This window comes from Gopherus evgoodei, chromosome 1, assembly GCF_007399415.2.
Source record: "Gopherus evgoodei ecotype Sinaloan lineage chromosome 1, rGopEvg1_v1.p, whole genome shotgun sequence".
NCBI lineage: Eukaryota > Metazoa > Chordata > Testudines > Testudinidae > Gopherus > Gopherus evgoodei.
The window spans coordinates 299,456,995-299,472,223 of record NC_044322.1 but is presented as its reverse complement, the minus strand read 5'-3'; the positions used below and the strand labels follow the sequence as shown (position 1 = coordinate 299,472,223).

Below are 15,229 nucleotides of genomic sequence, written 5' to 3'. Positions count from 1 at the left end.
TTCTTCCATACTGCCTGGGTACCAGCAAGGGGAAGCACAGGAGAATTAGGTTCCATGCTCTCAGTTCTGGTGACCAGCACTACAGTGGGAATTGGCGGATGGGAGGAACAATTTCAGGACTCATCTTCAGCTGCAGCTACCCTAGGATGGAACATATTCACTTGTTCTATAGGAATGCCTCCTGTGCAGTCCATTCACAAGCGGGACCTGTTTGAGGATGGAGTATGCTTGGGTGCAGATGGATTTGTAGAATTTAGCTGTCAAATTCTCTCCACAGCATCTGATAATGAATCTTCAGAAGCTTATCACTTGGCCCAATATGGGTGAGTTTTCACAAACATGACAAAAGCCATGCTCCTGTCAAGGAGACAACCTGCCAGATTTCAGGTCCCTGCTCCAAAGCATGGATGTGCTAAAGTTTCTCAATGAAACAGCTGTAAGAATATTTTTTTTAACATTATCAAAAGCTATTTTTCGCTAATAGCTGTTGGAAACGATTGACCCATTTTTAGGTATTGCTACCTATAATAAAAGTTGCTCTTCAAATACTTAAAACCAATTCTATAAATTTTCATAACCCCCCTGAAAGTAACTTATTTAAAAAACTTAAGCGCTTATTGACAAGACCTTCAAAAAATCTTCGTTTCTAGGCTACTCCATTTTTATAGAGATAAGACCAGATGTGTTAGAATAAACTTTAAGTAGACTACACTATCATTTTCAGAGCATCATAACTTTAAAAGTTTTTAGGTTACATTTTCAGAAGTGCATCGATCCCTTTTTCAGGCCTGGTTTATACCTAAAACTTAGGCTGTCCTAGCTACATCACTCAGAGATGTGAAAAATTCACACCTCCGATACACATAGTTAAGTCGACATAAGCCCCATTATAAACACCACTAGGTCAACAAAAGCATTTTTCTATTAACCTAGCAACCTGCCTCTAGTGGATTAACCACAGTGCTGGGAAAACCCCCTTCTGTCACTGTAGGAAGTATCTACACTATGGTGCTGCAAAGGCACAGGTGTAATCCTGTAGGTGTGCTTCTGTAGTGTAGACAAATCCTATAAGATTACATGACCTGGGTTGCACTTTGAAAATGGAATTTAGAATTGGTCTACACGTAAAAGTTAGGTTCACATTGCTACATTGGTCGGGGTGTGAAAATCCACACACCTGACTGTCACAGCTATGCTCACGTAACCCTCAGTGTAGATTCTGTGTCTATGGAAGAATGCTTCCGTTGATGTAGCTAACTTTGTTTGGGGAAATGGTGATCCTACATCAACAGAAAAATCCTTTCCTTTGGCTTAGACTGTGTCTATGCTATGGGGTTATGTCAGCGTAGCTACATTGACATAGCTGTGCCGGTATAGTCTCAGTAGTGTACACATACCCATAAGCTTCTAAGTCACTTAGGACTTGGCTACACTTAAAATATTACAGCTACATCGCAGTAGCACTTCAGTGTAGATATTGCTTGTGCTAATGGGGAGGGTTCTCCCATTGGTTTAGATAATCTACCTCCTTGTGAAGCGGTAGCTAGGTCAACAAAAGAGTTCCTCTGCCTGCACAGGGACTTAGGTCAGATCTACACAGACCTATGTCAGTAAAACGATGTTGCTCAGGGGTGTGAAAAATCCCGACCCCCGAGCGATGTAGTTGTATCATTAGAAGTGTAGAACTGGAAGGGACCTTGAAAGATTGTCGAGTCCAGTCCCCTGCCTTCACAGCAGGACCAAGTAGCATCCCTGACAGATTTTTGCACCAGATCCCTAAATGGCTACCTCAAGGATTGAACTCACAACCCTGGGTTTAGCAGGCTAATGCTCAAACCACTGAGCTATCCCCTCTGTAGACAGCACTATGTTGTCTGGGGAGTTGATGACATAGCTACCACCTCTTGGGGAGGTGAATTAATTACACTGATGGAAGACGCTTTCCCGTCTGCTTCGGAGCATCTTGACTAAAGTGCTGCAGTTGCACAGCTATACTGCTGTGCATGAACACAAGCCTTTAGGTCAGCTTTACAGAGCTGCTCAGGAGTGTGGATTTTTATGCTGACCTAATTTTCTAGTGTAGACCACTCTGTAGGCCCTTGTGAAAATTTTACCTTTTTTGTCTTGACTTCCATCAGACTCTGCAGAAAAAGTTGTATCCTGGTGTTAGTTTTGGCATGCAAAATTTTAGAAAGATAAGTGTCATTTGGGGGAATTGAAAATTGGATTTAAAATTACAAGGTTGCACCACTACTCTACCTGTGGAGTGACTTCCACTGCTCCATATTGAGCATGTTTTGTATAAATAATTTATCTGGGGAAATAACAGAGAAAACATTTTAGCTGCCATTTTAGAGAGGGTTATGTGGCATAAAAGGAAGCAAAACAGAAGAGATTGATGCAGATAAAAGGGAAGGTGTAGGTTAGTAGAGTAAGTGAGACTGAGGAATTAGGTGAGCTGATAGTGATAATTGGAATTGCAATGGAAGATGTAAATCGAGAATAAATTATGTAAGTTCAAGTAGTACATAACTATCCAAAGTTTAAAAAATTTGAGGGATATGGTGAAGGGGAAGGAAGGGCTGTGAAATTGATATCAAAAGATTTATTGGCTGGAACTTGGATAGAAAGAAAGTAACAGAGTAGAAAGGGTAGGAAATGTATAGAGTAAGCTTCACTAATTGAAAAATGATCTAGCAAATTTGCAATATTAAGTTGTGCACATATAGCCAAAACTTTTTTTTCTCAGAACATGAGCATGTAAAACTTTGAGAGGGGACTGAAGAAAGGAACTGCAGGGTTTTGTCTACCCTTAAAGAAAAAAAAATCTCACTGGTGCTGACGGTGACTGTATTAGTGGATAAACTGTTGTCTAGAGCTGCTTTAAGCATTATATAACACAGTGGTAAAAATGCCAGCAGCTGGTAGTCTACACTAATGTTCCTTCTATTGTTTCAGTGAAGCTGCAGTGCGCCAGTGTCGTGCTATGGCAACATTGGGACATTTCCAGAAAGAACTGGGTGTAGACAACCAAGCCTAGATGCATTGATGATAGTGTCTGCTGTTGTAAAGGGTCAGTGTTTTAAAATTGTCTTTCCATTGGAGCTTTGCCTGCACTAATAAGTTAATCCACCTTCTAGCTACAAGTACAGCTGAACAAGTACAACCCAAACAGTCAGTGTTGAGAACGATTCTTTCTGGAATGTGCCTGAAAGTTGTTTTGGTCCTCTCTGCTTACATTTTTGGGATGAAAAGAACTATAAAAATGATGAATGTTCCCTCTCTCCTAGATGTATTTTGTTGTTCTGGAGATTGTAAGAGTGTGTGTGTGTGTGTGTGTGTGTGTGTGTGTGTGTGTAGGAATAGACCTGTTTCTTACTCTACATTTTGTATGGTACCAAGCACACAGGCTCTCCCATCCTGGTGTTCTATAGGTGGTACTATAATACAAATAATCATTTTGGAGGTCAGGAGGGAAGTTAACTGCACTGGGTTATACCATGTTCATATTTAGAAAGGTCATAATGGACCACTTGAATTAAAATGATTATGAAAAGCTTTATGCCAAACTTTATGTAGGGGAAGCATTTTATCATATTAGCAGGCATCTTCGATTTCATAATTTTTAACTTTTAAAAAATTTTCTTGGAAACTAGTTTGATGGTGGTTTTTTTTTAAAAATGTGTTTCATAAACAACTGTAGGCTTAGTAGCAGCAGTTCCCTACTATGAGAGACGTTGATCACCTTTCAGAACTCTGCTTGTAGTTACCCAACATGTAACTCACTTTTGTTTTGGCAGAACAATCCTGTGAAATTCAAAGGCTTCATGGGATAGCTCACTTCCAGGTGCATTTAACTGCATAATAGTTAATATTGTAATATTTCCACAGGCATATATAGCAGCTTCAGCCAGAAGGAAAGAAATCACGCTGAATATTGCTATATAAACTACATACATACTGGCTTCATGAAACTATTTTCTTTCCATGGAAAGATTTCCATCATTCTGTTTACTCATATGGTGAGAATGGTTTCTAAGGCCAAAGTTCAGGTAGCTGTGTCTTGCTTTGTTCATAGCTTTAGGTTCTCAACTAGAGTGTACAAGACTTAAAAGTAAAGAATAGAACTTCGACGTCATTGTCTGTTGCAAGTTTACCATTATCCATTTTTAAGTGGAAGTTTTCCATTAGGATTAGCGATAGTAGCAGTTAATTTAATATTCAGCGAGATGTTCCATCTTTCTCACCAACCATGTTCTAACTTACTATTTAAAGTACAGTTCTTTATAAGATAGTTCTTCAACTTGAGGTGTATTTAGCTGGTCCTGTACTTTCATGCATGAAGTAGTATGCAGACTATCAGGATCTATAATTTTCTTATTTATATGGATAGCAGTTCCCTGTTCAAGTTTCTTTGTCAGTCGTTGATGATGTAGCAATGAACTTTTGCTAAAGTATCTAAAGACTTGACTTACTACTGTTCAATGTAATAATGACGTAGTTCAAGGTGAACGGTCCCCTAGAATATCAATTCAACCTTGTATTTAGCTTTGGCACTCTGTGGTACCTTGAAACAGCTCTGTGTAGCTCAGAAGCTTGTTTGTCTAACCAACAGAAGTTGTTGGTCCAATAAAAGATGACCTCACCCATCTTGTCTCTCTAATATCCTAGGACCGACATAGCTACAACAACATTGCATACTCTCTTGAAGGTGTCGCTTAGTTGCAAATATCCTAGATTTTTCTTGCTACAGTTTGTACCCTTACTGTTTATATGCTAAATCTTTTACTTATATTACTAGTAAATTGGCAGTGGCATGTCAGAGTGAATTTTAAAAATTTTCCTGATGTTTAAAATGAACTCCACTTCCGTTGACAAGGTTACACAAAAAATGCTTTACGTTTAAAACTAGCACTTTTACCTGGCTGGAAGAAAAGTGATAGTTCAGAATCTTTGTATTAAACATGTGCAATAGTGAACTTTGTAATATTTATGTATTTAGAGAGATGTTCCTAGCTAGGATTTTTTTTTCCGCTTGAAAAGACCAAAAAAATTAATTGGAAAAACTGTATACTAATGCAATGTTGAGGTTACATAGGTCAGCATTTTTAAGTAATGAATTACGTAAGTGTAAATTGAAACAACCCTGCTTCCTTGTGAGATGTGCATTACAGTAATCTGTGATCATATAGTTAGACTCTAGAGTCATGTTTATATTTCAGAAATAGCTTGTAATCATAACTAGCGTAATGTATGTGGGCAAAAAATTGAGGATGCACATTGTATTTTAACTCTAGCATTTCTTGACTTGAGTCCCTACCTACATAAGTTTTGATGTATCTTAGCTTTTACGATTATTAACTTGAGTTTTGCATGGTTAAGTGCTACTCTGATTATATATAATTCAGTAGTTAAAATCAAATCCAGCAAATTTATACCATATTTTTATTTGCCACACTTTTCCTGCCTCAGAGTTAAAACAATCCTTTCCCCAGGCAATTGCAGCATCCAGGCTACAACAGGTTTCTAACTGAATCTTTCAAGACTGGGACAGTCTTATAGCACTTTAGAATTTCCTTTTAATAGGCTCTGGGCCAATCAGTTACCTCTACCTTTAGCAGTTAACATTGCAGCCACCATTAGTTCAAGAAGAAGTCCTCTATCAGTATGGATCACCCCCTTTTAACTAACATGTAAGAAGGCACCAACCCTACAGAATACAACCTGAAGTTGGATTCTGCCTTTCCATTTATGTTGGAAATTAATACCAATTACTGTTTTAGCCTTGCACCAACAAATTCGCTCAGCCCCCGTGTCTCCTTACTCTCAAATGAAGGTCCATTCCTTCACTGTATATAAAACTACTTGTTGGATTTTTCACATGGTATCTAGCTTCCTAATGTTGCTGACATCCTAACTTCTTTTTCCCTTCAGCATAGTATGCACAATGCTACAAAAATGTCTTAATAAATTTACATTTTAATTGTATTTAGTACTTATCTTATGTCTACTTTACAATTCCTGTTTTTAAATGCATTGACTTTATAATTTTCAATAAAGTCTTTTGCCTGATTGTTTTGCAGCAGGACTTTCCAAAGTAACTATCATACACTCTGTGGCTAGCCAGGATAATGCTAACTATTTCTCAAGAAAACTTTTGAATCTGTGACCATTCTGGTACTTGGAAATACTGCCTCATCTTTATAGTGAAGCTGGAGAAATGCACAGAGGCACCCCAAGGAAGACTGAACTTTTTTTATAGACTAATTCTTCTACCACAATGTTTTTAATCAGGACAGATCTAATAATTGTAAGAGTATCCCCAGTATACTATTTCATCTTATATAATTACATGTGAAAGGAAATATAATAAACTTTGATGTTGCCTGCTGGTTGCGAGGGCGGGGAGGAACCTAGGTTTTTAAAGGTCTGGTATTTTTAGACCTGCGGATGGTTCACTGCTGCTTTGCAGCTAGCATTAAAGAGCTTCTCCTACAAAGCCAGCTGTTGAGAGATTTGGAATTAGTTGGTCTCTTAGGTATCATTGTTTTGCCTAAATCCCTTAAAAAAGTGGTACCATAAAATGATTAGTACTGTGACTCTGTTACAAAAAACTTTTTGCTTTGTCCTTGACTGATCCCCTGTTGTGGATCTCCTTTATTATGCAATTACATAATCTTGCTATCCATCCGTTTTAAGTTCATTCTCTCTCTCTCTCTAAAAACAAACTACCATGTGTGTGAAATATAAATAAAATAGATACATGGGGCAGTTAATCTCATTTTTGTGTGTTCTGGAACCTGGAGGGATTGAAGGCTAAAATGTGTCACCTGTTCCTTCCTCCCACAGTAGCTCTTCTTGTGAACTAGCAGGAACAGCAGACTGAAACCAAGGCTGTCAGTTTGACTGATGCTAATTGCACTGGCATCCTTTGCAAGTGCTTTGTGCAGTAACAGGAGAACAACAGATCCAGTGTTCTTCTTCCCAGCTGTGATTCTCTTGCATAAGATTATTAGGTATTTATGTTTTGTGGGACACACAGAGTGTAGAGATGGCAATGTGATATCCTATGATTCATGAGAAATTCAAATCTTCTCTCTACGTGTCTTTTTCTGTTTATGAAAATTATCAAGAGAATATACTTCTTACATACTGCAAATTCTTTAAAGGTGTCAGAAAATACCTATACACTTCTTGAAGTACTAACTTTGCGCAGTGGGAGTATCATAGCCAATGTGGTTCATCCAAGGTGTGATTATTGCTAGTTGAAAACTTTTTCCAATACCCTGCCGTGTTGATTTGAAATATAGTTGACACTGGCAATTTTTGACAGTCTCATGTGAGGGGACGGGGGAAAAAACTGTAGGTATTTCTCAAACCAACCAAGTTTTCCAATTACAGTATCCAGTCTAACTCTCATTGACTTTGGGAGTGGGACAGGGCAGGACTATGGACGCACAGTTGGAAGATATTTTAAAAAATACAAAGAAATTTAAAACACAAACATAACCACGTTCTTCTTATTTAAATTACACCCAAATTACACATGAAAAAGAACTTGTGTATGAAATTGCTGAACGTACTGTGTGTGTCGCAAATGTACTCTTCTTGTGCCAACCATACAAGATGGAACTTTATGGTTAATTGATTTAAAGGTTATGTGCATTTTAAAGTACCATGACAAGGCTATGGGGGTGTAGCACGGAATTTAGAAGTTATGAGACTAGATAGATATCCAAAATTAGAACTGTATGCATATTCCAAAATATTTAAAATATTAACATTAAAAAGACCCAAAAACGCACCCCACAAGCAGGCAAACAATAATACCATAAGAAAAAGAATGGTTACTTATGAAGTATTAAAATTTAATCAGGAGGTAGAAAAGCTTCCCTGAAAACTCTGTATCTGCTATTTCAAAGTAACCTATAAAATAAAACAATGATCAGTGAAAATAATTTTGTTTTCCTATTTACTTTGTACTTTGACGGCACTCTGTATGTCCAATTTAACTGTGTTGCTGACACAGTTGCATTATTTGTCCCCAGATCAGTGTGCAAGAGTGATGTGCATACCCTTCTTCAGGCTCAGCAAGGAGGTGGAGCTGTTCGCTGCTCATGCTGAAAAGTCAGGGAGAAAAGTTAGAGGGAATGAATCACTGTATGGTAGTGTGCTTTCTTGCCTGCCTTTACAAATAAGGCAAAGAACAGAAAAGGCCCTTAACTTTTTAAAAAGGTATGTGTGTGTGCACACGCACTATGTCTCTCTCTATTAGTCAGTATATAAAAATATAGATTAAGCGGGGTCCCTTTCAACTTTAACATGCACACATCTGAAAACGTGTTAATACCAGACTTAAAGCTTTGTTTGCTCTAAATGGATGAACTTAAACGAACAGAATAAGTTACATGGTCTATGGTACTGTGTACTACGAGTGATACCACATGATAGACTGTGGTGCACCATTTCCTCATTCCTGTATTATGAAGCTATGGCAATTTTATTATTCTACTCTGTTATAACTTTACTCCATATTTACCATTTTAATAATTTATTCAGTGAACTTATATTGTGGGATGGTGTGTAATTTCGATAAAAATAATCGATAAACAACATAGAATGAATAGGATGGACTTGTATTGGGTTATTGTTACAGTGCAAAACCACGAGAGCAGAGCTCTTCTATTTTATCAGATGGAATCTTAATAAGAAAATTAATATTACTACTTTGTGTTTTGGTTTTGAATATTTCTTTAGACTAAATGGGGATAGTAATGCTTTGATTTGTATTACTATAGATACATTTAATATCACTAGTGATTAGAATATAGAATGTAAACAAATGTTTCAGACATTTCAAATCTAAAACAAATCAACAAATATGAAACAATGTATTGTATAATAATCCTATTGGAGTTCTGATGACCTGTTCCGTGGGCACCACTCTTGAGTTAGTGGTACTAATACCCTTATTGGGATTACTGTTTTGTAATGGATAGTTACTATATATTTTAACCTGTGTTCAGATCTGACTCTGACTTCCTATGTTCTTCCTTCCATGTTAGGCATGCATTGTGGCCAATATCATTGAAGTAAAGAACTGGTTTGGAGCTGTTGGTATTGAGCAACTGGTCATTTTGTTTGCTGTTTGTGTATGCTTCAGACACAGTGCCTCTGAACACTGTGGTCCGTCCCTTTACATGCTCCAATCTGGGCATACCTTCTGTGAAGTGTGTTTTGGATTTTCTAGGTTAAAGGGTTAAATATACATGAAATATTGGTTTGTGGAGTTTTGTATTCGTTTTAGTTCTGCAAACATTAAAAATAATTAAAAAAAAATCCAACTTAATGTATTTATATATAAAATCTGCAGCCTTAACAACTTTGGCTGAGATCTGAAAGCTATAAATTGATGTAGGCATAATAAGTATTTGGAATGCAAAACTCCAGTGAAAACATCATTGTACAGTAAGTGATGTTTGTGATTTAATAGATGTTGCTCTTGCTTTTCTGAGGTCCATACTATACCAGCAAACTAACATAATATAGGGAGGTGTAAAATTAAGGTTCTGACCTTCTTTTTTTTTAGAGATCCTGGGATGTCTTTTGGCAAGATCCCTGGCGTTAACCCTCGTTTCCTAACTAAATTAAGCAATAATATTTTCTCTCTAAATTTTCTTTGAAATTTTAATTGATTACAGTTGTCTCAACTTCCCATCCAAAACTAACAGTGCACAGCAGTACTACACAATAAACAGCTACCACATTCCATTTCAGAAATGGCTGATTTTAGTGGTGATTGAATTGATTTTTATAGTTTTGTTTAGTGTTTAAAAGAAAACCAAGATTCTTTCACTGTGTGTCAAACTTCGGTTTTAAAAATCAGTTGGAGTTTATGAATGTAGAAAGGTGCCTGAAATTGATATAACCTTGTGTACTTTCACTTACATCTAAATGTAAAGTGCTGTTGCTGAAATTTGAGTTTAAAGTGGCATTTGATGTTCTAGCTGTGGTGAGTTAAGTTCCAGTTCAATGGGAATCTTAATGATGGAGCTCTAAATCCCTGAAAATAAATAGCTGAAGAGGTGCTTACACAGCCTTCATTAAAACAGCATAAATGAATTTTAGTGGTGTCAATCAAATGGAATACATAGATTAATTACTTTGATTGTTGCATACTACTGTCACACTATTTTTCACTCTTGTTGTATCCTGTAATGTTTGGTCATAATACCTGAATGTCTTGTCGTAATTTGCGCTAAGAGAAAAGTCTACCTGTGAAAGAAGGCAGATGTCTAATTGAAAAGTGAAGTTATGCTGAACAGCATAAGATGCTGAATCTCTTCAATAAATAGGGTAACAAAACCTTTCATCGCACTTAACATTTTAACTTTTCCTCTCGTTTTGCAGGTCCTTGAAGAGCAGTCCTCTTCAAAGAACCAAATTTCCCTCTGCTAGAAGGCCACGCCCCCCACTAGCCTTAATTCTGGTAGTTACACCCACTAGTCATCCATCTATATTGGAGCGAATAGTGCTTGACTTTGGGAATGATGTTCTTCCTTATTACATTCCAAAGGTTTTTCACTTGCCTCTTTAATATGCTCTGGGGAAGTTTGTGTTTCTGTACTTGATTTGCAAATATGGTTGAAGCAATTTCCACTTTCCAACCCTTATTGATGTTGGGTGTGATGTCATCAGTGGAGCATATGCTGAGGCATATCACAGGGAAGTTGGCAATCACTTTGAGGAGGATTTGCTTTCAAGGACTTTCAAATGTAAGTTAAAGCATTTTAGCACAGCCATAATTTTACTACGTTTGTGGGCAATTTTTTGGGGCATCCAGCACATAACTCTAAAGTAAATACGTGCTTGTATATTTTACTGTGGGAAAAGTCCAATTTCGGATTCCAATCAGTATACGCATAGAGCAGACAATTACAAATTTTTTTTTACATTTTAATATAAAACATTTGCAAAGTAGTGTCACCTTAATTTACCTAAGTCCTTAGTTTAAGGTTTTGTTTCTTCTGCTAAAATTCACTTCACAACAATCTAGAACAATGCAAAGACATGGCTGTGATGTCATCAGCTGTTGCAGAGGACCCATAGGTTCTTGATCTGAAGGTCTGGTAGGTAAGTAAAGGTGATACTGAAATCGAAAGACATTAGACATTATTTTTAAACCCCAGTTCCATGTGCATTCTACCATTATTTGTAACTTTGTTATTTGGTTTTAAATGTTTATCTTTTGCCAAGCAAATATCTTGAACTATGAAGACCTTTACAAATGACAGCTTGAGAGTATGCATGTAGAACATAGTCATCCCTTGATTACTGTCAAATGTAAGGCTTCCCCAGAAAGTCAAAAGGTGCTGCTTGTGGGGTAGCCATGGAAGGCAGAGGTTCAGGGCTTGAACTTTGTTGTCTGTGAGGATAAGTGAAGAGTAGTTGGTCTTAGAACTCCCTTTTGTAATGGTTTAGGGAACACAGAAGAGAGAACTCATGGTAAGCTGTTGGATTTGCCTAAAAAAATAACCTGTTTGAAGACACCCATTCAAATGTTGTTTGACAGATATGTAATAAAGAACAAGCAAATAACTTTTTTGGGGTGGTGGGGGGGGGCTCTCTGCCTGTCAAGGAGAATGCGATAAGGGGTCCACTCCCCTAGCTCTGCACCCTTCTCTTACTGCTCTTGTGGCAAAATCTCTCCATGTCTTTGTTTTCAGAGAACCCAGCTCATATGGGATTCCACTCCAAGGTAGTAGTGGTTCATCACTCCAGGTACCTTTTTGATTGGAGGCTGGTTACCAAATTAAGGGAAGCTCTTAGCTTTAGTAGTGGCCTCTAGGATATCTACTTCTAGAGGATGGAGTCATGGGACCTTTCCTCAGGGGACCTGTCAAATTGGCTCTTCCCACCTGGAGAAGCCTTGAACCTCAGGTTTTGTTGTGTGGAGAATTGTAGGGGAAGAGAGTCTATGGCTTTACTGGGGGCCAGCTCAGGAATTTTTTCAACTACCCTCCGCATGAGAATCTGGCCATCCAGAGCTCCTCAGATCTGTCTCCTCTGGATCTCTAATCATTACAGACTGTGATGCCTGAAATGTTGTCTGAAGAAGCAGCCAAGGTTGTTACTCCTGCTCAAAGAGGGGAGCATTTGGAAATGGACTGTGAACCTGATTTAGCATTGGATGAACACATGGGGTAACCTCTGCCATCTTTCCTTCTAAAGATGCTACACAGTTGCACAATTTGGTGGATAATATGGTGTCCACTTTAAATCTTCCTGCAGTACCTGTGGAAGAGACTTCTCACTCGGTGTCGGATATCCTTGGTCCTACCTCAGGGCATAGAATATCCCTACCCATTTTTGGATAATTTGCTATAGCCAGCTATCTCTGTGTGAGCCATGCCTGCTTCTTGTCAACCTGTTTATAAGAAAGCTAATAAGTTGTATTAGATACCTTCTAAGGGGGTTTCATACTTTCATACTCACTCAGGCCCAAATTCACTGGTAGTGGCTGCTGTCAGTAACGGCAAGATCTGGACAGTTGCACTCCACCCTAGCTGATAAAGGAAAATAATTGATTCACTGGTGAAACAAGTGTTCTCTTTATTGTTCCTTGGTATTAGGGTGGCGAATTATCTGGCGGTCATGTCCCTCTACCCGTTCCATTTACAGGAAAAGATGACATTTGTCCTTACAGGAGTTACCTGACAAGCAAAGGTTGCCAAATGGTGGAGGGCCAAAATATAGCCCAGCATTCCCTCAGGGCCTCTCTTGACACTTCTGACTCTGTTGCCAGAGCATTGGCATCTCCTGTGACCATCAGAAGGCATACATGGTTTTGTTTTTCCTCTCTGTCTCTAGACACACAGATGAAGTTGGAGGATCTCTCCTTTGAAGGGAAGGGCCTTTTCAGTGAAAAGACAGATTATTGGAAAAATTAAGGAAATAAGGTTGCAGCCTTCTCTCTTAATTCTGACTACCTCTGCTAGGAGGAGATGACCTACTTTGTTTTTTTTCAGTACCAGAGCCCCTGCTCCCAGTCTTCATCTTATTTTTCATCATCAGAGAAGCCAACGGTATCAACAGCCTTCCAGAGTCAACATAGTAAGAGGCCCTTAAAACTGAGGTCTAAGCCTAAATAACCTGCTTCTTTGTCAAGGAACAGCAAGCCTCAATTTTGGCGAGACTATCGAGAGTTGAGAATCAGTCAGTCTGCCCCCTTCTTTGGAGAGAAGCTTGCTCATTTTATCATGCATGGAGACTAATTATGTCAAACCAATGGGTTATAGAGACCATAGAAAGGGGCTATTTACAATTTGAAAGATGCCCCTCCCCCCATTTACTTCTTCAAGAATCCCTCTCATGAGATTATTCTCTTGCAGACGCAGAAAAATTTGCTTCTGATAGAAGCAATGAAAGAAGTCCCTGAATCCCTGTGGTGTCATGGCTTTTATTCCTGTTACAGAAGGAAGATGTTGTATGTTTATCCAATACTTTGGGGACTTGAACACACAAATTTAGAAGTCCTGGTTCCATATATAGACTTTGGCCTGCATAATCCCTTTGCTATTGATTATGGGTTGATTTGTGACTTGATTTAAAGGATGTGTATTTTCATATTTCAATTTGTAATGCTTATCACCAATACTTCCATATTTTGGTGGCTGGATGTCATTTCCAATATAGCCTGCTTATGTTTGGCTCCTCCACAGCACCCAGAATGTTTACAAAATGCGTCTCTGTGGTGGCAGCTCATTTGAGAAATCATGGTATTTTTGTTTACCTTTGCTTATTGAAGGCCACTGTACATGAGGACCTGTTAAGCCATTTTGTTTTGTACAACTAATTTATTTTCAGGTCAGTTATCTGTCCTACTCAGTGGATTCCCTTTATAGGGACTTTGTGGAAGGCAGGGCTTTTCTATCAGATGGTAAGTTTCTCAAGATGAGCCAGAATCCATTAAAGATTCAGTAGGGTTCCACTCAGAGAGTGAAATATTTCTAGGGTCTGATGGCAGCCGTTACTTACGTGATGCCATTTGCTTGTCAGAGAATGAGATCTAGGAAGCGCCAGATATCTCAGGTCAACAGAACATGTCAGGATAACATACCTCAGAACATCATAGCCTACCTGAAATGGTGGTCAGTAAGAACAAATTTGCCCAGAGATTTACAATTTAACCCCAGGATCTGTCTCCGATGGTAATGTTGGATGCATCCAACAAGGGTTAGCGGGGGCTTATTTGAATCAGATGACAATTCAAGGACATTAGTCTTATCAAGAGACAGCCCTGCAAATAAATGTGTTGTAACAGAGTGGTTTGTTTGACTCTTAAGTCATTTCTTCATCACCTATAAGGGAGGGTTGTGCAGGTGGTGTCAGACAATACGTTGGCAATGTATTATATCAACAAGTAGGGGAGTGCTCATTCTGCTTCCCTGTGTGCAGGGGCTGTAAATCTATGAGATTGTTGTATCCTTTATGGTGTCTATCCCTGCAGCCCTGCATCTGGTAGGGGGAAACAATGTAGTTGCAGATTGGTTCAGCAGAGACAGCTCTCAGTGCATTAATAGCCCCTAAAGGATCAGCTGGTTTACACCATGTTTTCCAGCTGGGATGGACTGGAGGTGGACCTGTTCACAATGAGGCCCAACAAAAAGTGTCCCCTCTTCTGTTCCAGAGCTGGTAGGGACAGTCTGTTCCTGCCCGATGCTGTGTTATTGCACTGGAGGAAAGGTTTCATGTATGCCTTTCTCTCCTTTCTATTGATCCAGAAGGTAGCGAGAAAGATACACCAGGACAGGTCTTGAATGATTCTCATTGCCCCAGTTTGGCTGTGGTAATGGTGGTCTATGCATCTCTTTCAGTTGTCCAGCGGAGTCTTTGTGTGTCTTCCTCTGACACCGGACCTACTGTCTCAGCAAGAGGGCAAAGTCTTTCATCCAGACCCACAGTCTTTTCACCTGACCAGTGTGGGCAATTGGACCTTGACGCTGTCTGCTTTTGAGCAGTCATGTTCTTTATTTGTGCAGGACACAATAAAACTCTAGGAAACAGTCCACTAGAAATGGTAACCATTTCAAGTGGACCAGATTTCAGGGAGGGATGAGGGCAAAAACCTGATTTCTCCTTAATCTATTTTCATTCCTCGTGTTCTGGAATACTTCATATACTTAATCCCAGGGTTATGTAACTCATTGTTAAAAGTTCATTTGGCAGA

At 38.7% G+C, this 15,229-nt stretch overlaps 1 protein-coding gene and 1 non-coding gene across 5 annotated transcripts in view; both read left to right on the top strand.

Annotated features, from left to right (window-relative positions):
- Window positions 1-15,229, top strand: part of CNOT2 (CCR4-NOT transcription complex subunit 2) — a 151,305-nt gene that overhangs the window by 14,759 nt on the left and 121,317 nt on the right. The window lies entirely within an intron of this gene.
- On the top strand, window positions 7,205-7,345 carry LOC115644661. Its single transcript, XR_003998582.1, has one exon. It is a non-coding gene; the product is annotated as a U4 spliceosomal RNA (small nuclear RNA).